This window comes from Anopheles aquasalis, chromosome 2 (assembly GCF_943734665.1).
Source record: "Anopheles aquasalis chromosome 2, idAnoAquaMG_Q_19, whole genome shotgun sequence".
NCBI lineage: Eukaryota > Metazoa > Arthropoda > Insecta > Diptera > Culicidae > Anopheles > Anopheles aquasalis.
In genome coordinates this window covers 9,961,474-9,980,000 of record NC_064877.1, presented here as the reverse complement: position 1 = coordinate 9,980,000, position 18,527 = coordinate 9,961,474, and positions in this window count along the sequence as shown.

Here is an 18,527-nt window from a genome sequence, read left to right as displayed (position 1 = left end):
GGAACCGGGAACCAAGCGGAATGCTGTTTCATCGAGCGTCTTCTAATCGAATCGCGTTAAGGTGCATTGACACGATAGCAACTTTGTTCGCTAATTCGGTTCGCTAATAGATAAAAAGAGTGTTTATTCGTCAGGAGGGAGTACCTGTGAACGATTTTAACATTAATTTTAGTCAATTTGAAAGGAAGTTACTCCCATTTTCCTAAATTATTTTGTCACAACAGAATTTATGCCGATTTTCAGTTATATAAGATTATTTTTTGGATCTTTAACTTTCAGCGTGAAGACATCATTCATTTCATTGCTTCGTTTACTTTATTTCAGCCCCTTTTTGCCGGCACTTATCGAAAACCGTAACGGAACCTTTGTGTAGATATAAAATAACCGTTTATTAATGCGTAACGACGACAGACACAGGCAGCATTCCGGTTTGCGAATTAAGTGGTTTCGGGTTTCGCACATGTTCGCACAAAGAAAACATTGCCCCGAGGGGAGATGATGATTCCTGCACGCGCTGTTCATCGCGAACACCCACCAGCCCTATTCACATTCAATATTGCCGGTGGCAAAGTCGTTCACTCCAGAATATTCTCACATCATCGCAGCTCACGAGGAACGACAAGAAAAGATACCGAAGCGAGAGGAGTGGAGGTAAGAAAAATTCTAAAAATCCCCCCGCACTTGCTTCTGCCCCTCAGGGCTGGTAGAAAAGTTGAAATGCCTGCAGCGAGGGATATTTTAACGCAAATAATTTTCACATCATTCATGCATCAAACGCGTCGTCGTTGTCGGAAGGGAGCGACTCGCGAATGAAGTTGTCGAGTTGCGTGGAATCCGGAAACGAAGGGGAAATAGAATGGGCCGGGCCCCGACCTACGCGTTCGTTCGCGGAAAGAAAGGAAGGGCGACTAAGGAGCTAAGGGGTTTTTCCCAGTGAAACAGGAAAACACAATTACCCTTCCACAATGGTGCTGGTGGTGGTCCCGGACGTCCAGGGTTTGGAGAAGACTCTCCAGCTAGACGCTCCAGACACTTTACTTCACTTCCAGTAATTTCCATTTCTTTTTTCGAACAGGACCACGTTACAAGAACTTCGGAGAAGCCTTTTGCGAGAAAAAACGGCGCGATTGTTGTTGGTTTCTCGCTTCTCTTTCCTGCTGCCCCAAAGCCCTTCGTCTACGCTACCTTCCTCGAGGGCAATCGCAGAAAGTTTACCGCGAATAATTCGACGTTTTATGAAGAACATTTCTCCCCGTGCGGTTTGCGAGCGTCGTGAAAGGTTTCCTGGGTTTTAGTTTTTTTTTTCATCCCAACCACATCGACGATGAAGATAAGATCCAACGACGTCTGCACAGCTCTAAGTTGAGCGGAGAGGCGAGCAGAAGTGAGCTCTACTGTCTGTGTGCTGAGGACGTGACCGGTAATTCCCTGTACGCTCAGGTATCAACAGACTCATCAATACCTGAGGTTAGCCGAGACTCCACCATCCCGTACCATTCTTGTTAGTATCCGATTGTGGACCCAAAGCAACAACAGCAGCAGATGCATGCAAACGATCCAACGTCCACAGGTTGCTGCCGATTGGACTTTGGATTAAGAAATACAAAATTACATCCAGGATTCGACCGGCAGTCCAGCACTCACTGCTTCTCTTCCAGAACGATAGATTCATAAATCTTTTCGACTTCCACTGCAGTGCAGATGGCAGTCCAAGGAAATGGTCAGAGCCCGTGTAACCTCAGGCCTGGGTAATTGGAATCGAAGCTCCTCCTCCTCCTGGTTCCCTGGACTGGGCCAGGCCAGGTCTTTCTAATAATTGTACTTCTCGAACGTTCTTGTGGCATCTGCAACAACCACCCACCAGTGGTTAGCTTCGATAATCACGATGGTATGATCAGACACCAGCACCCGGAGTAGCAGCATCATCATCGTTACCACCCGTTCCAGCCTTTTTGGTCGGCTTCCAGGGCTTCCCTTTTCGTGTAAAATGTTTGAACCACATTGGCCTGGGCTGGTCAGCTCTCGGTAAATGTCTTTTTTTGTTCCCATTCCCAGATGTTGCGCTGGGTTGTTATCTGACCAGTCGTTGGCAGTAAAATGGTCTTTCTAGGAGAACCGGTCTGAACGGAGAATTGGTTTCTAACTCGGTGGATGAGGCACTAAGGGCACAGTAGTGACGACAATACCACATGGATGCAGTCGTTGCCTAACACATTGATTAATGTGAAACGAATGCCTCAACTAACACCTCTCAGCACTTGAACATACAATCTTATCTTTTTCGTGCTATTCAAACACGAAAAAACAAGTTACAACACACGTTGAAAAACACATACGTATTAACATCTTTGATTAACGTCGCAATCGATACCACACCAAGGGTGACGTCTCCTCATGTCCTGTTTCCTCCATTCGCCTGACGCCAGAACAACTTTCCTCTGCCAAGTATGTGTGTGTTATCGTGCCATTTTCCAGGTCACCTGGAACCTCCACCTGCTCCGAGACAGTTCAAAGCCATTGCCATAGGCAGCAGTATGCCGAAGAATATGTTATTTCAGAAAATATGTCGGTTTCGGCAACGATCCTCCCTTAACCCCTGCCGTTCGATGGCCTACTGGTGCCAAGACACACGGAACCAATGCAACCCAATGGTCCCGGATGCACACACGGCTTCCCGGATGTGCCGTTTTGACTTGCCCGAGCACATACGACCGGGCCGAGCCCCATCCGTTCCCAAAAACACATTCACAATCCCCCGAATCGGAAGGCTGGTTATCCGATAGGCAAAAGTTTTCCTTCTCCAACCGAGAGAGAGAGAGAGAGAGAGAGAGAGAGAGAGGCCACTCCGTGCATCGCTGGAGTGCTTCTTAGCTAGCAGGGTGGGCACTTGGAGCACCAGAGTCCTTTGCAAGGACCGTTGCAGCATTCGCTCGCTTCGAAGCTGCTGGAAAGCTGAAAATTTGAAACACTTCAACACCGGTGGAGGCGAGTACTGGAGGGAGTTTTGGGGTGAAGGTGGAGGGATGCTGCTCCTGCTAGTCGAAGCCCTCGGGGCAGCGTCCATTCAAAATAGGCGAGCAAACTTTTGCGCCTCGCTCACTCATCATCGTCCTAATCGCTTCGGGCCGGAAACTAATCTCGATTCGAGGGAAAGCAGTGTGTGAGGTGGGGGAGGCGAGGGTTTGGACTTTTGTCTCGATGCTGGCTCTATGGCCGAACCAACCTGTGACAGATCAAAGCGGAAGGGGATTTGCTGCCGAAGAAGAAGAAGCCACACCAAGCACCGAGACCCCGGACACGTCGATCGAGAAAGCGATTAAAGTCAAATCTTTCGGCAAACATACTTGCAGTTGCAGCCAGCCGAAAACGATGTTCGATAGCGAGTTCGCTGGAAGGATTCGTTTCCAAACTGTCGTGCTACCATCTCAAACCGGATTTATTGTGACGTTTAACCAACTTGTTAGTTGGTGATAGCGGCTTTTTGCTTTAAAACCGCTTTAATCTACTCTCTATATTTATCGCTCTTTCGTTCTCTCTCTCTCTCTCTCTCTCTCTCTCTCTCTCTCCCATCCCTCTTGATCCTTTAATGATTGCGGTTAATCGAAGGGGCGAGCTACGATGCGTGATGAACGGTCACGCTCAGCAGGACACTCAACCACCATTGCAGCAGCAATGAGCTGATGAGCGCCACAGACAACCAAAACCCCTTTTTTAGTATCATCCCACTCAACTACTAACCTACCGGTTCATAACCTCTGTTTATGTTGATTATGTTGCGGTTTTTGTGGCTGTGAGTCCCGTCACTCAATGCGTCACGCAAAGATGCATCGAGAAAAAAGTGGCGGAAAAACAAAAGCCAAACCGGAGCCCGCCCGGAGGTCAACGAGGGTGTGAACATGATGTGACAGTTTGCGCACCCCTGCTTCCCTCCCATCCTCATTGCCCTAGTGGGGAACACTAGCAATGTTGCATAAATTACAGACATCATTATCGTGCTTCTAACGGAGACGCATCAACGCGCACAAGTGGGCGGTGAGAGGGGAGGTCTGCAAAGTGCTTGGCACCCCCTCCAATCCGGTGCAGATTTTAGTGCAGTTCTGGCAGCCATGTGGGACAATTAATTTATCTGCGCCAAGCGTACTGAAAACCTTGAATCAGCGACAACGCGACCGATTCTGATTCGATTATGATGATAACAGGCTTTGAAACAGGTTCCTGCTACCCTTCCGATGGGGAACCTAATTTGAAAACGTTGGCTGAATCGTTAGTATGGCAGATACCGCAATGAAGCACTTAAAGAGATACCTCTATAGCGGATTTGCGTCTATCGAGCGTTTGATTATAACTAACTTCCACTATTTAATGATTACTTTTTAGTACCTAAAATGATTTGAATTATTGATTAAAATTTAAAAAATTCAACTCTCATTCTTAAGTATGCAAGGTAATAACAAATTAAAATGAAATACTGTGCAATTGTTGTGAGAACTAATATAATTATCATTTATTAATAATTATTCATAAAAAGACTTATTGCCGAGCACTTGCCAACACGAATTAAATAGCAAAAGACGATTTAACCAATAATTGGTATCAGAAAAAACGAGTCAAAGTAACGAATAAATCAATCAATCTGAATCTGATATACTTTATCAAGTAGCATGATTTCATGAGAATCGACAATCGAATGAATCGAAATCGAAAAACGTAGTCGACCCGTAAGAGGTTAATCCACTGATTGTTTTGTTTAATTTGCCTCGTCCTTTTAAGTAGAGATTAATTTATAATAAAATTGATTAGAGATTAATTTATAATAAAAAGAAGTAGAGATTAATTTATAATAAAATTGATATCAAATATGATATAACGGATATGAGGAGAACAAAATCAAACAAATCACCGATTCTGTATCGCGAATTCACCCAAACGCTCTTTCGTATAAATAGAATCACCTGCTTCAGCAAATCGCATAATCCTTTATGGAACCGATTCAAAGAAAACAAGAAAGCTGCTTCACTTCGAAAAGAGAAACAAACAGCGAATTACCGAAAAAAGGGGAAAAGCATCAGCCTCAAATCCAAAAGAATCCTCTTCCAAACGCACTACCACAATCGACGGATACTGCAATCTATTCCCAGCATAGGGGAGAGGACGCGGGGCCATTCCTCGGTAAGATAGTTCACTCACACGCCCACCCGGCCACCATCACGCGTTCTGCTTTGGCCTGGGAAATTTTTAATTACACTCCAAAAACTTTCCCACCAATTTGCATTCGCAAACATTCGTTCCGGCGGCGTTCGGCGTGGGTACATGCCACTCAGGCACCGACCGACCATCCCGTTCCCCGCACCCCCTGGTGTGTGTCTCCGCTTTCCGGAATGAAAGCAAACTCTTGTTAGTCGGATGGAATTTTTCGACGCTCGAACGCTCGAAAATGAAAACCGCTCCCTTTTGGGACCGATTTTCCGTCGGAAAGGGTCCCATCCCCCCCGCCGTTCACGGGCTCGTTATGGGCCGCACGGTTTCCTTCTGGCTCCTAACGCGAGCCTGGGGAAGCGTTCCGAAAAGGTCAGTACTCCGAGGCAGAAGCGGCGCTCGTGGTGCAAATGCCGGCAATGAGGGAACCGGACGGACCCAAGCGAACATATCATCCGTGTGTATGTTGATAGCATCGGTAAATACGGGAGAATGTTTTCGGGGGATCTACCACCCTCTTCAGCACCTCCCCCATTCGTGAATGAGTGCTTGTTTTCCCTTCCCTCTGCGTCCTTTCTAGTTTGTCTCTGTCCGCACGAATCTCGGAAAAGAAAATGCTGAAAACTGGCTTTCCATGTGTGTCAGTGTGTCTTTCAAGGAAGCAAAACACTCCAAGCATCGCCGACAGACCGGAGCCGCTTGCTGCTGACCACCACGCGAAGGCAGATTTGACGAGCACCAGAAGGACGGCATTTTTTGGGTGACTTGCCACCCCCCCCCTTTTCCCGTGCGCATAACACACTAATCGCACGCTTGACGAGACTGGCTTCCACTGGCTTTGATATACATTTTCATGCCATTCATGCAAAGCCGAAGCGTGGAGCGTGGAGAGAACGAAAGAAAGCGAGTGAGAATCCCCGGGATTGAAAGCCGGGCCGCTACTTGACTCGACGACGAGATCCAGTGTCGTTTTGCGCTGAGCCGAGCGCATAAGAATTGACGTGCAAACATAGTTTACCTCTCGTCCCCTTTCTTTTTTTGTCGGTAAAGCATTCATCCTCGCGGGCTACAAACGGTGAGACCGAATTTCGTTTGCCACAGTCGACCGGTGGTACGAGATTCCATTCATCTCGCATCTCGAACGGAAGCGGTTAGAAGATTTCACAGTCGGTGGGCCAGAAGTGTGCAGCGAGCCTCCCTCGCACATATGCACACAGAGGCACACATACAGTTGGAACGCAATTTTATGCTTCAAATGCAACCCAGTTTTTCCCCTCGAGCACATCAACGCAACGCAATGCAACGCAACGCCTCCTCTATGCACAGTACGCGTGCAGCGCTCCGGGAAAATACTTCTGGGCACAGCCACAGGCTGAGGCTGTCACACTGCCCTACTTTAGACGGTGGCCAACATCAACTTGTGCTGGTGCAACACTACGACTGCCACCATGCACGAAACCGGGCCGGTTTGTTTAAGGTTTTAATGATGAAATAACATCGCGATGAGAACCGGTGCTGGTGTTGGCGCTGCTGCTGCTGCTGCTGCACGATATATGGAGGGTGGAGTAGTTTGTTTATTGGCAGACATTATCGCGCAACCGAAATAAAGTGCACTCCCGCTCCCACGGCGAAAGGTGTGCTCGCTCGCTCGTTCGCTCGGGGAAGCTGCACATAATCCGCGGAAGTGATGGAGCCACGGCAGGACGCTGCTATTTCGTTGTGTCGCGATCCGTTTTATGGCCCCTCCAGCTCAGCACCGGGTACGTGAAGGGGATTTATTTTCGCCAGATTTCACCGGAAGTAGAGCGCATAAGGAAGTAGTTTCGAGTGTATGGAAGCCGTATGCTATCCTTGGAATGAGCTCCGGTGGAGAAGTTTGAGATTCCGTATCATAACTTCACTTTTATCGCTAGACTCTATCGAAACGTTCATAAACACAGTATGGCGATGTCGGGTAACGAAAGATTAATTTTTAGGACTTTTCAAATTATTTTTAAAGGGATCTTTTTGGAATTTCATATTATTACCCCCATTAGCAGATAGATTTCTACCTCTCATCAGAGGAATACTCTGGAAAATGGATTGATTTAGACACATTCCATTTCGGCGAAGCCCTTAATTGGAACAAACGGCCACATATAGTAAAGAATAACAAAGAATTCGAAGGAAGTGAATCAATTAAGACCACTCACAGTGAACAGCCGAAACGTTTTCGTTCCAACATTGAAAAATCATCAATTATGCATTTCCGGGAACGAAAACTATCGAGCAGCTGGAGCTGGTTGTCTGGTTTACGCTTCCCGGAACATACTACACCATCAGGGGGCTTCATTGCTAGCAGTAGGAGAGAATGTGAATATATGATATGTGATATATGAATGATATGGCCAGTATAAAAGAATTACAGCGAAAATGTGCTTAATTAAACTGTTCTCGAAACTTTTTCCATGTTTGTATGTTAAGCGAGCGACGGTAATGTAATTGAAAACAATAATGGCCTGTATTGAGTGAAAAATTGTACAGTAATGTGTTGGCGATGTGATCATATCGTCCAAAAGATGTCTACAATGAGCCGGACAGTCTAGGATTATTGATTGTGTTTTCCTCAGAGATATTTTTCACATAAATATTTTTAACGAATCAGCAAAAGATATCGATGAATTGTAAGCGATTTCAATACAAATATTCAATCGATAGAAAGAAGAAAGCTTGTCCTAAATAAACCTATAGTGGTTTGTCGATCAAATATTGATTACATTATAAACAAATTTCATATCATTTAAGATTCTTTTAGTACGTTCATTAAAACTTAGAATAGTATCCCCCTTCTATCAGAAATATCAGCTTTAAGCCAAAACAAACGAATCCCAAGCAACCATTCAAAGCAGTAATTTCTTCCTCATCTCCTCACTTTCCTCAAAATTTTGATGACGCAGAACCAAAGCTGCTCAAAAAATTATTCAGCCAACAAAACGTCAACACGCACTAACTAACAAGCGAACCAATGGCCATGTACGCTACTGCTCCCCCGTTACAAGCCAAACATTATTTCCCCTGCCACAACCGGTCTGCGCTGCGGCATTTCATCCAACCGGAAACGCCCAACGAAAAAAAATGGCCGACAATCTCCTGCAGCCAATTCTCGACACCTTTCACAGCACCATCACCACCAGCATTACGGACCATCAACATCTGCTGCTGCTACTGCTGCACTAACGAAGAAGCAGGTGGCGTACCATGCTCTTGTCACTCAGCAACCGACGAACTACAGGTGTCCGGCGTGAAGGGTGAAGGTAACATCGCCAGCCGGTACGGCATGTTATTTCCTCCGTTTCACATAGAATCGGTTTCCGGTCGAACAGAAGCAACGCAGCGCAGCGCAGCCGCCGAACCGGAGTGCACTCATCCGGCCATAATCCCGGAGATCCCGGCGTTTGGTTAGGTGTAAGGCCTCGAACCACAGCCTCAGCCACCAACAATCCCCACCGGGGCGGGTGGCATGAGGATGTAGAAGATAACAAGCAAGCAAAACCAGCCAGGACCAGGTCCCCGGTGGCGCCATATGCAGATTATTCGGTTCGGTTTTTCGATTTTTCATGTTACCACCGATGGTGACCGATTTTTGGCAGAAGGACGGACGATGGATGGAAAGCGGGACTAGTGTGAGCTGGAACCGTGGCAGCGAACCGTGAACCCCGTGAACCAGCGGTCCGTACTCTGCAAACCAGGCTTCACAAGACAACTCAAACGTTCCACGAAACAAGAAAACAAGAAAAACCATCACCCCTTCCATACACCAGAGCAGTGCGGCAAATCGGAAGTCCGGTTAAAGATTGGCCACACATTGGCCACGGCGCTGGTCATCAGAAAACCTATCCAGCCCGGTGGGTTAACGGGCACAAAAAAGGGGCATCAGGACGTATGGATTCTCCGCAATCACCAATCGAACGATCGATCGATCGACAATCCTGCTCTGATCCTCTGCTGCTCACCGTGGTGTGGCATTCCACGCAGAAGCAAAGTGGCCTAATGGGTAAACGCGCCAAGAGTACAACGCCTTTAATCTTCCAATACGCAGGAGAGAACCAGAGAGAGAGAGACAGAAAGAGAGGGAAAAAGGGGAATCCGAAAGCTGCAACCTGAAGCGAACACTCATCTACAACGCGTTCGCGTTGTTTTTTACGTTGCCCAAAAGGGGTGGGGTGAGCCGGGTGATTGAATTTCCCGTGGAAAACTGCAACGAACTGCAGCGAGTACCGAGTGCCGCTCCAAGCACTAAGCGCGCTGGACGGAGCAATTGAATTTTCGATTCGAATCCAACCACGATGGCAACTCGGGGCCCCCATGAGGCCCCGTCTCCCTTTCTCTCTGATGATTTTTACTGGAAAAAAACAGGTCATACGGAGTGGTATGACTTCTCGACTCCTAGCTGGAAACCTTCTAATCACCGGTCCTAGCCGGAGTCCGACAACAACAACAACATCGATGTAACTGGCGCTTCACACGACTGGTAGTATTTGCTGGCATTTCCATTCGACGCATTCGACAGCGGACGTTGTTTTTGTTTTGTAGCCGAGCCTGTACAGCTTAAGCACTTTAGCTGTGGCCGAATCGGATTGAATAAAATCAACATCATCATCATCAGCACCACGTAGCCACCAATCTGTTCCGGTTGTTTAATGTCGTTAGCTGTAAGCTCTCTCGAAGCCCAGGAACAACCTCAATTGACCAATAACCGGTGTTGACCATCTAGATCAACATTCCATCTGAATGACTGATCCATTTATTCGCTTGAACTGAACGTGTTTTCCGGGAAAACATATATTCCCGACACAAAAGTCAGCACACAACATTGTATTGATAAGGCTTCATTATCTAATTATCAACATTACAAACCCAGCATGACCGCGAGAGAAGCCTCAATTCAATTAATCTGGTGATGGTGATGGTAGAGTGGAGCATTCAAAGTCCTCACCGGTTGTGGTTAACTTCCGGTGTACACTTCCGAATCGGTTTCATGTTTCATTTCCCTTTATTCCATTCAATCAGTGACCACGTATCCTGTTCAGGGGAAAAAGGGACACTACACTTTCCACCTCTGGATAGAAGATCTACGGAACAGAACTGGAGTCTCTCGTTTCAATCACAGCATCAACCGGAACCGGATCGAGAACCCCACCGACCGGTGCGATGGAAACAGCAGGAAATGTAAAACAAAAGTTCCTGAAACGAATCGTGGAAAAGGAAGTTTTCTCGCTCAAGAATCCCAGCAAAAGGACATAAACAAAGAACACACCAACACATGCACACGAAAATCCCCACAGTAGGCAGTCCCGGAGCGTGCTCTGCGACAACCCTCGGGAACACATCCGCTTCCGGGGCCGGGGCTGATGTCCGGTCGGTCGACGCGTTCGACGCGATAAACTGGTTTGGAAGAGAGGGGAAAACTTTTCATCCCGCGAGCTCCCTACAGTTCCGGTGGCGGCTTGACTTGTGCCGCCGGGAAAATTCAACGCGAAAGCGTTCTTTAAGACTCAACAGCAGCAGCAGCAGAAGCAGCAGCACCAGGAGCAGCATTGGTTAAGGAGAAAATTATGCGAAACCTGTGGCTAGCCGGTGGTGCGCTTTTGGAACTTGGTTGGTTACTGGTCGGTGCTACAAACGGGGTCGGTTGAACGAGACCAGCACCCAGGCCGGAATCCGGATTTCCAGTTAATGGAAGATAGCAGAATTTATGATTACCTCCCAGCGAGCATAATTTTGCCCATTCTTTTCCATCGCTTTTTCTCCCGGTTTAACTTTTGGTATTTGGGTTGTGGTCATTTCGCGAGGAGAAACTCAAAGTATTTTCGAACGAAAAGCGTTACGCACAAGGAATGAAATGGCGGAAAAAGATGGAATGAAAACTACCAGCATGAAATTCCAAGAAAAGCCAACTCCAAGAAAAGCCAACCAAGGGCAGTTGATTTTGCTAATAATCATAATTTTGTTTTCCTTCCGGAAATCATTCCATCATACCGGGAACCCCCTGTACCTGTCATTGAAAATGTAGGCATGTAAAAGCTCCCCCCTTTATGTTTTATGTTGATCAATGTTGGTCTACAATAAATGCATAAAAGTGCCAGTGGATGGAGACAGGACAGGGTGTTACGTGCTACATACACTCATCGCATGTCACGTCACGCTCACCGCCAGTCACGTCACGTACACGGCCGTCGATTGGCCACCGGTGTTACAACCGGAAATGGGCCTCCGTGAGCTAATGGGTTGTGTACGTACGGTGTACGGTCTTTATCGTGATCCATCACGGCCAAATGGCCAGAGAGTGAAGTGAGTGAGAGCGAACCCTCTTTTATGCTAATGTCGAACGCATACGAATGCGGTTCGATTGGATGTTTGATAAAAGGAAGAAGAAAAAATTAAAGGAGAAAGGTAAAGTCCGTGGCAGCCATTAATAGGTTGAAGACTGCTGGTCCAAGGTATGTCTATAATTGCGATTCATTTCTCACTTTAAACACCTTGGATCCAGTCCCTGTTGAAGCAGCTCACTCGTCAGTCCAAATCTACTATGGAGACTAACCAGACCCCAAATCTTGCCACTAGTATTCATCCTCTGCCACCTGCGCACCATCTAAAAATCAAAGAGAATCTCATCAATTCCCGAATTCGTGGCCGTAGTAGCCGCACGAGTATCTCATCCCAGCATTCATTTAAATGCCATCGATCGACGAGCTGCCACTGGTCGCAGTTAATACGTGAGCTATTTACAGAACCAACTAATACCGGCCCCCGAGAACTACAAAGCCAAGAACCAGCACCGCCTGTCCAGTGGCGACGTGTACGAGCGAACTGCGAATCGATCTCTGATGCCCCGGACATCGCGTACCACTGTAAGTGTGTGCGTGGGTCGAAGGGGTCGAAGTCACGCGCGACTCCATTAGAGAAATCAAAGAAACATTATTAGCTGGCCACCACTGGCATTGGCTGGGTGGGACATGGCTTCTATGGACCATGCCGCCCGTAGACGTGTGAATTCTCGAGTTCTCGAGCTCGGTGGTCACTCCGTAGTATCCGTGCGTCCGTCGTCTCCAGCTCTGTGCGTCCCCCTCGCAACTCCTCGAATCGCCACAAACGGCCAATGGTTCCGCTTTGGCAAATGTTTTATTCGAGGCGCGTAACGCGATCCTTATAAATCAATGAATCTGAATAGTTTTACACTTTCACCGGTCGCCTGGTCGGTTGGTCTATGCTGTACTCGCTCCACACGGCCGTAACGTGATCCTTTTTCTTCTTCTATCTCTCTCTCTCTCTCTCTCTCTCTCTCTCTCTCTTTCCTACAGCAGACCTTCTAAGTGGTACTACTTCCCAGTGGCTTCCTGAAGGCCCCGGGAGGCCCGGGAGTGAAAGTGCACGCGCACAAGTCCTGGACGGGTGGAAAAGGGGATTGTACGTGTGCGTGCCGCAGCACACTGACGAGCTGCTTGCCGCGGCCATTCCCTCGGAAATCCTCACTTCCTGCAGCGATGGTGGTGGTGGTGGAGTGCACTGTGTCCGCCTTTTTATGATCTCAGAAATGTCGATACGTGACCGCCGGTTAAACGCCAGAGCCACGAGAACGAGGTGATCAGTCCCGGCCTTTTTGGAATCGACCGGAGCTGCCGCTGCCTTCCGGAGCTTGAACAGGGGAACACCCGTGGCCACCACCACCGCCGGGTACCGGAAGTCACATCTCGGGTTGTCCGATTCGTACGCGTAGCGTGTGGTATGTGGTGCCATTTTGCTGTCCGTTCATTTAAAGGACGCGCAGATATCTTCCTGCTGCACGGTCCCGGGAACGTTCTGGCTCTCTGGTTCTCGTTTGGCGACACGACGAACATGCTGCACCACAAATAGCTCATTAAAGGAGTAGCTCATCCGAGGGAGAAGCGCCAGTGGAGGGATTCGAGGGATACCTGGAGTGCAGTGGCAGCAGCAGCAACACCACCACCTTAACGATCAAGTGGATTTATGTGAAATGGATCACTCACTATCTCTCTCTTTCTTCCTCTTTTTCTCTTTTGTTCTCTCTCTCTCTCTCTCTCTCTCTCTCTCTCTCTCTCTCATTTCAGCGCGCGATACGGCATTTATTCCCTTTCCTTGGTGCCGCTCCTTGGCCAAAGTACTTTTGTCGATGAATTATTCATCGACACACAAGCTCACCGACGGGGAGGGGCACGCTCCATATAATGAATCCACTCTGCATCGTAGAACCAACCCTGACTTCCGCCTGGCCAGCACATTGGCTGACCAGCTAGCTAGCTAGCTGGCTATGAAACGATTCCCATCGTCGACGACGCTTGATTAGCAGAGTAGCCGTCGGATGACGACGGTGGTGCCTACGTTCAGCTCGGAACCGGAAGTCGAAACACACATTCGCTCGCACACAGGCGCACACACCACGATTGTGATGTCGGTCATTATCGATGGCACATATCTAATTAGTTCGTAATTAAAACGGCGCTGGCTACTAGATCGCGGGATCCGGGTTTCGGTTTCGCTTTCACAATTCGCCGGCAGCGTTGCGTCGCTAATGACGAACTAAATACGCATGGCTGGTACAGGGATGGAAGCTGTTGCGCCCCGCAAACGTCCATCATGGCATAATTGTTTCTTCTGGATTTGTTTCTTCATTCTTTGGTCTCTAGAGTTGGAGAAATGGCTTCGGAAGCATTGATTTCGTGATTCATCATCTGCAGCATTCCGAAACGGACATCGTTTGGTTGTTGCACTACACGGTGTTAGGGCCTTTTGGGCCTTGTTTCCAGAGTGTTGTCTGCGTGAAATGAACTCTGAGAATGGTGAAAATCTGGTCAAACGTAATTCCCTATTCTCACTTTTCGGTCAACTTACGAATGAGCTGGTTAATGGAATATTGAAAATCTACTCGATATTTCCACACAAAAAATAAAATGTAGTGACATAGCCTTCTGGAGGTTGCTTGAAAGAAGAGATCATCAATATCAACCTGCATCAACACTTGCTATAAATTTGCAGTCAGTTCCAATAGTGACCATGGTTTGAAAAATTAAATGAAGAATTGTTTTTTCTAACATAAGTCATGACAAATCATTCCCCACATAATGAAGTTTGAGATCCTTGATTTATTTAGCTATTTAAATTGCTATTAAAAACCCCGGTAAAAGAATGAAAAATTCGTAAAAAATGTTACCGGTTACCTGGCGCCTCCATTTAGAAGGGCGCCTCCATCGACAACGGAGCAACACCAACACAGGAAAAATAAAACTCAATAAAGCCGTTAAGTTTAAAGTTGATACTTTAAACTGCGGCCCGTGTGCTAATCTATCAGATAGTGCTGCAGGAATTTCAAGTCAATCCGCCGCAAGAACGTTCGTACTCGCCGATCCACGTCTATCCAACACCTAAAACAAGGTTAAAACAAGCGACCTCAAACTGGCTTCAAATATGCTCGATCAATTCGCGCTCGATCCCAATATCCAGCCTCCAAACCCCGATAATATCCGGTAATTCCATGAGCACTGCCGGTGACGTTTAATTACGAAGGTCCGTGACCGACACCCATTCCAGGTACCAGCGCTCCAAACCACTAACCGACCACTACCGCTGACGACCAGTCTCCCGAGCACACTTTCCCGGAAATTGGATCAGCTAAATTTATCCCTTCCATTTCGCTTCGATGTATTTTTTGGCCTTTTCCGGCAAATTACAAACACAAAAAAGAACAACAAGCTGTGCCCTCCGCAAAACCGTACCGCCTCGACATCCTCTTTCCTGTAACAGCGCAATTAGACATTGTTTCCTCCAGTGAAGTAGCCCCAAAACCACGGCCATGTCCTCCCCAAACCGGGGACTAGACCACACCAACTGATAATCGCATGGCACCTGCCGCCAACAACACCAAACCGTGACGGAATCCTTCAACTCCAGAGGTCCAGTTCAGTCCCAAAAATGGCACATTTCAATGGACATTTCGTCCATTTTGAACAAATGGTTTTAGATTTAATATAATTTTAATTAAAATTTTCTCGCAGACCAAGCGGCCTAACGGTGGCAATCGTGTGGTTATCGTCGCCGCCGGTTCGGTTAGAGACGTTCGCCATTCCCAGTAAAGCGGAAGCGAGCGAGGGCAACGTTTTATTACAATTGTGGGCCCGATTCCTGGGTGATTGTTGTTTTTATGATAATGCTGCAACTATCATGTCGATAGCATCGTTGAATAGACACAGGACGACCTCCCTGCTGGTGGTTTTTGGAGGAAAATTCTAAACCGAATCACTCCCCGTGAGCAGAGATTCGAAATAACACAAGGCTCGAGTGCCCTTGGCTGTCACTAAATTGCATTCAATGGATAATGTTGTGAGTGATATGATGATGATGATGATGATGAATACCCCATCCTTAAAACCGTTTCGTACCTTTCATTCGATCAAAATACAAACAGACACAAGCTCCCCAAAAACCGGTGGCCCAAATGTACATTGGATGGACATTGAGCTAAATGAACTCCAAACCGAGATTCCGACTTCTGTGGAATTGAATAACGATGTCAAATGAAAATGTGCTTCGTTTCATCGACACCGAGCGTGTTTGTGTATTTCATCCGATTTGACTGCACTGCGAGGCCTCGTTCAATTTTCTGGTACACAACAAAACTCTCGCACTCGAACCGAACAGTTCTAACTAACCAACGACAGTGGGCGAAGCCATTCATTCGATGGTAACCGATAGCTTCCGAGAAGGACATTACCATATTGCTTGCTAGCCAAGCGTCTGTTATTACGGAAAAAAGGTCTTTCTGTACTGGAATTTTATTGAACTGGCCGATGGTCCATGTCCTCCCAGGAATAGTCAGCTATTTATGAGCGGGAAATGTTTAACTAAATGCTTGCTCCATCCGGAGATGCTGACACATTATGTCACTACAGTGTACGTCATATTCCTACGTACTATACGACCGGAGATACGTTCGCTACGTCAACGAGGATACAGCTAGGCCCCGCCTCCCCCTTTGGCCCTTACAAAAACTCCCAGCAACCCCTTAGCCAGCCCTGGCGATCAATTTGTTTCTTTAACAACTCTTTCAGCACGCCGCCCACCGTAACTATTGATCGTATCGTGGCATCATCTATCGAACGAAATGATGGTCGCTCGACACGAACACGTGTCCAGCACCGGCACGGAATTAGCCACGTTGCGTGCAGCACGTGTCTTTCGGCCTTGCCGTGTGCGCCCACGATCACCATCAATAATGCAAGCTGCGAAGAGCGGAAAAGTGGGCTAGCAGAACACGAGAGAGGAGACACACGATTCGTGCGTACAACAAACTGGATCAAAATAGCGTGCGTTTTGCTCTTAGCTCACTCCCAGCCGGACAGCAGCTGGTGGTGAATGCAGCCACCAGCGCGACTAACGCGCTAATACCGCCCCCGTTGTGTGATGTGCTTGCTGTTCTATTCTGATTTTGATAAAAGATTACAAAACGCGTTGCGGTTCGCTTTGACAGGCCGGCCGGTGTAGCTGATGGGCAAATATCGCCCAAAGGCTGGCATCATCGATTCGTAATTGAGTATTGCGTATTAGCATGGTTGATTGAATTTCCAATCAATCGCACTGATCGATCCATCGGCCTGCACCATTTGCTCACCACTTGCTTCTCGTCATTTTGGTCAAAGCCGGCGCCGCCGCTGCCAGCCACCATCAATCAATCTCTGATGGCGGATGGCGTGTGTGCGCGTCGCTGCTGCTCCTGGCTGCTGCTGCTGACTGCTGACTTCTGATACCTTCAGCATCAGCAGGTAATTAATGACTAACGTGACATTTACACAACCAACCCAATGATGCCTCACGTTCGATGGATTCGATGGAAATGCGAACGCAAAGCATACATAACCGCATCAATGGCACTGGAATCGTGGTGCACACGATACACGCGCTACAATCGCTTCGTTTTGCATCGACTGCAGTTCAGCTTTTCAGCAACAATTGCAAGTAATACAGCTCGCAGTAAGCTCCAGCCGTGTAGCAGAAGCGCACGTCTGCTGATCCGGTCTCCTGTTTGCCGTGAATGGCAGCCACGGCGACAGACCATACAAACCAGCTTCCCATCGGGTGTGAGAGTATCCATTAGGTAATGCTTGCCTGTACGCCAATACTGTGCTTCTTCGGTGAGCGTTCTCGTGGCCACGAATCCGCACCAAGCACCAACCTGGCAGCCGGTGCCACGGTCAGACGGAAGCTGTAACTCTGTGTCAAAAATCGGAATCTCGCCGACTACATCACATCAAGCGTGGCTGCAGCTACCATCGCACCGTTCGCATTGTAAGCGACCCAAGCGTCGTTACCGTTCAGGCACAATGGCGGCGATATGTAAATTTATTAACCGAAGCGAAGCAACCTACACACGAGCAAAGACCGACGCGGTGGCTCTAGGAGCCTCCTTGGTTCTGGATTTACCTCGCTTGCCAAAAAAGTTGACGAGACCAGGAAACAAAGCAGGCAAGACGTGCCAGACAAAAGGTGGGCGAGTGATCCTTAGACATACACGCAGCGTCGTCTTTCACTTCACGGTGGGCTTTGTTCAACTTTTCGGCATCAACTTGCGCCATCACGGAACTACCGGATCGCCACGGAAGGTTACGGGGGAACTCTTATGCCGTGCTAAAGGAGCCTGGGTTGATCCGGTGTAGCAGAAGCAAGCGATGCAATTCAATGAACGAAACCTGCGCGCCACAATCCATTCTGAAGGTGCTCATTGGCTCGTTCTACTTTGCAAAATAGTTGCCATCAGCTTCCACTACCAAATATCCACTCGCTGACTGTTTATTAAAACTGATTTCGCGATAAAATCGTACAGAGAATGTTGTCCCTTAAGACGACGTTAAGAAAGAGCAGACCAGTGAGACCCGCTCTTGTTGAATACTCTTCTCGGGAATTAATTCATTTTGCAATGCGATCCGATAAGACACATTTGCCGGCGAGCTGTACGGGCGCACTTCCCAAAACAATCCACCAACATCCAACAGAACCCAGATTCCATTTTTCACTCGCCGGCCCCGGAATCTCCCGGTTTCTCGTTTTCGCCTGTTTCGCAATAGCAAAGGGAAAGCATTTTATTTTCCCTTGGGAAAAACCCCCAAACCGCCCCGTCCATAATGGATTGCAAATTATTTCTCGGAAAAAAGTGTCCATCTTGCCCGGTGGAGCACTGCCATAGCGTCGGCAACAACGGTCTTTGTTTTATTGAATCGCTAGTCGAACAAGTTGGTTACACCATCATTAAGATACAATTCCAACCGTGAAGCCGAAGCCCACGG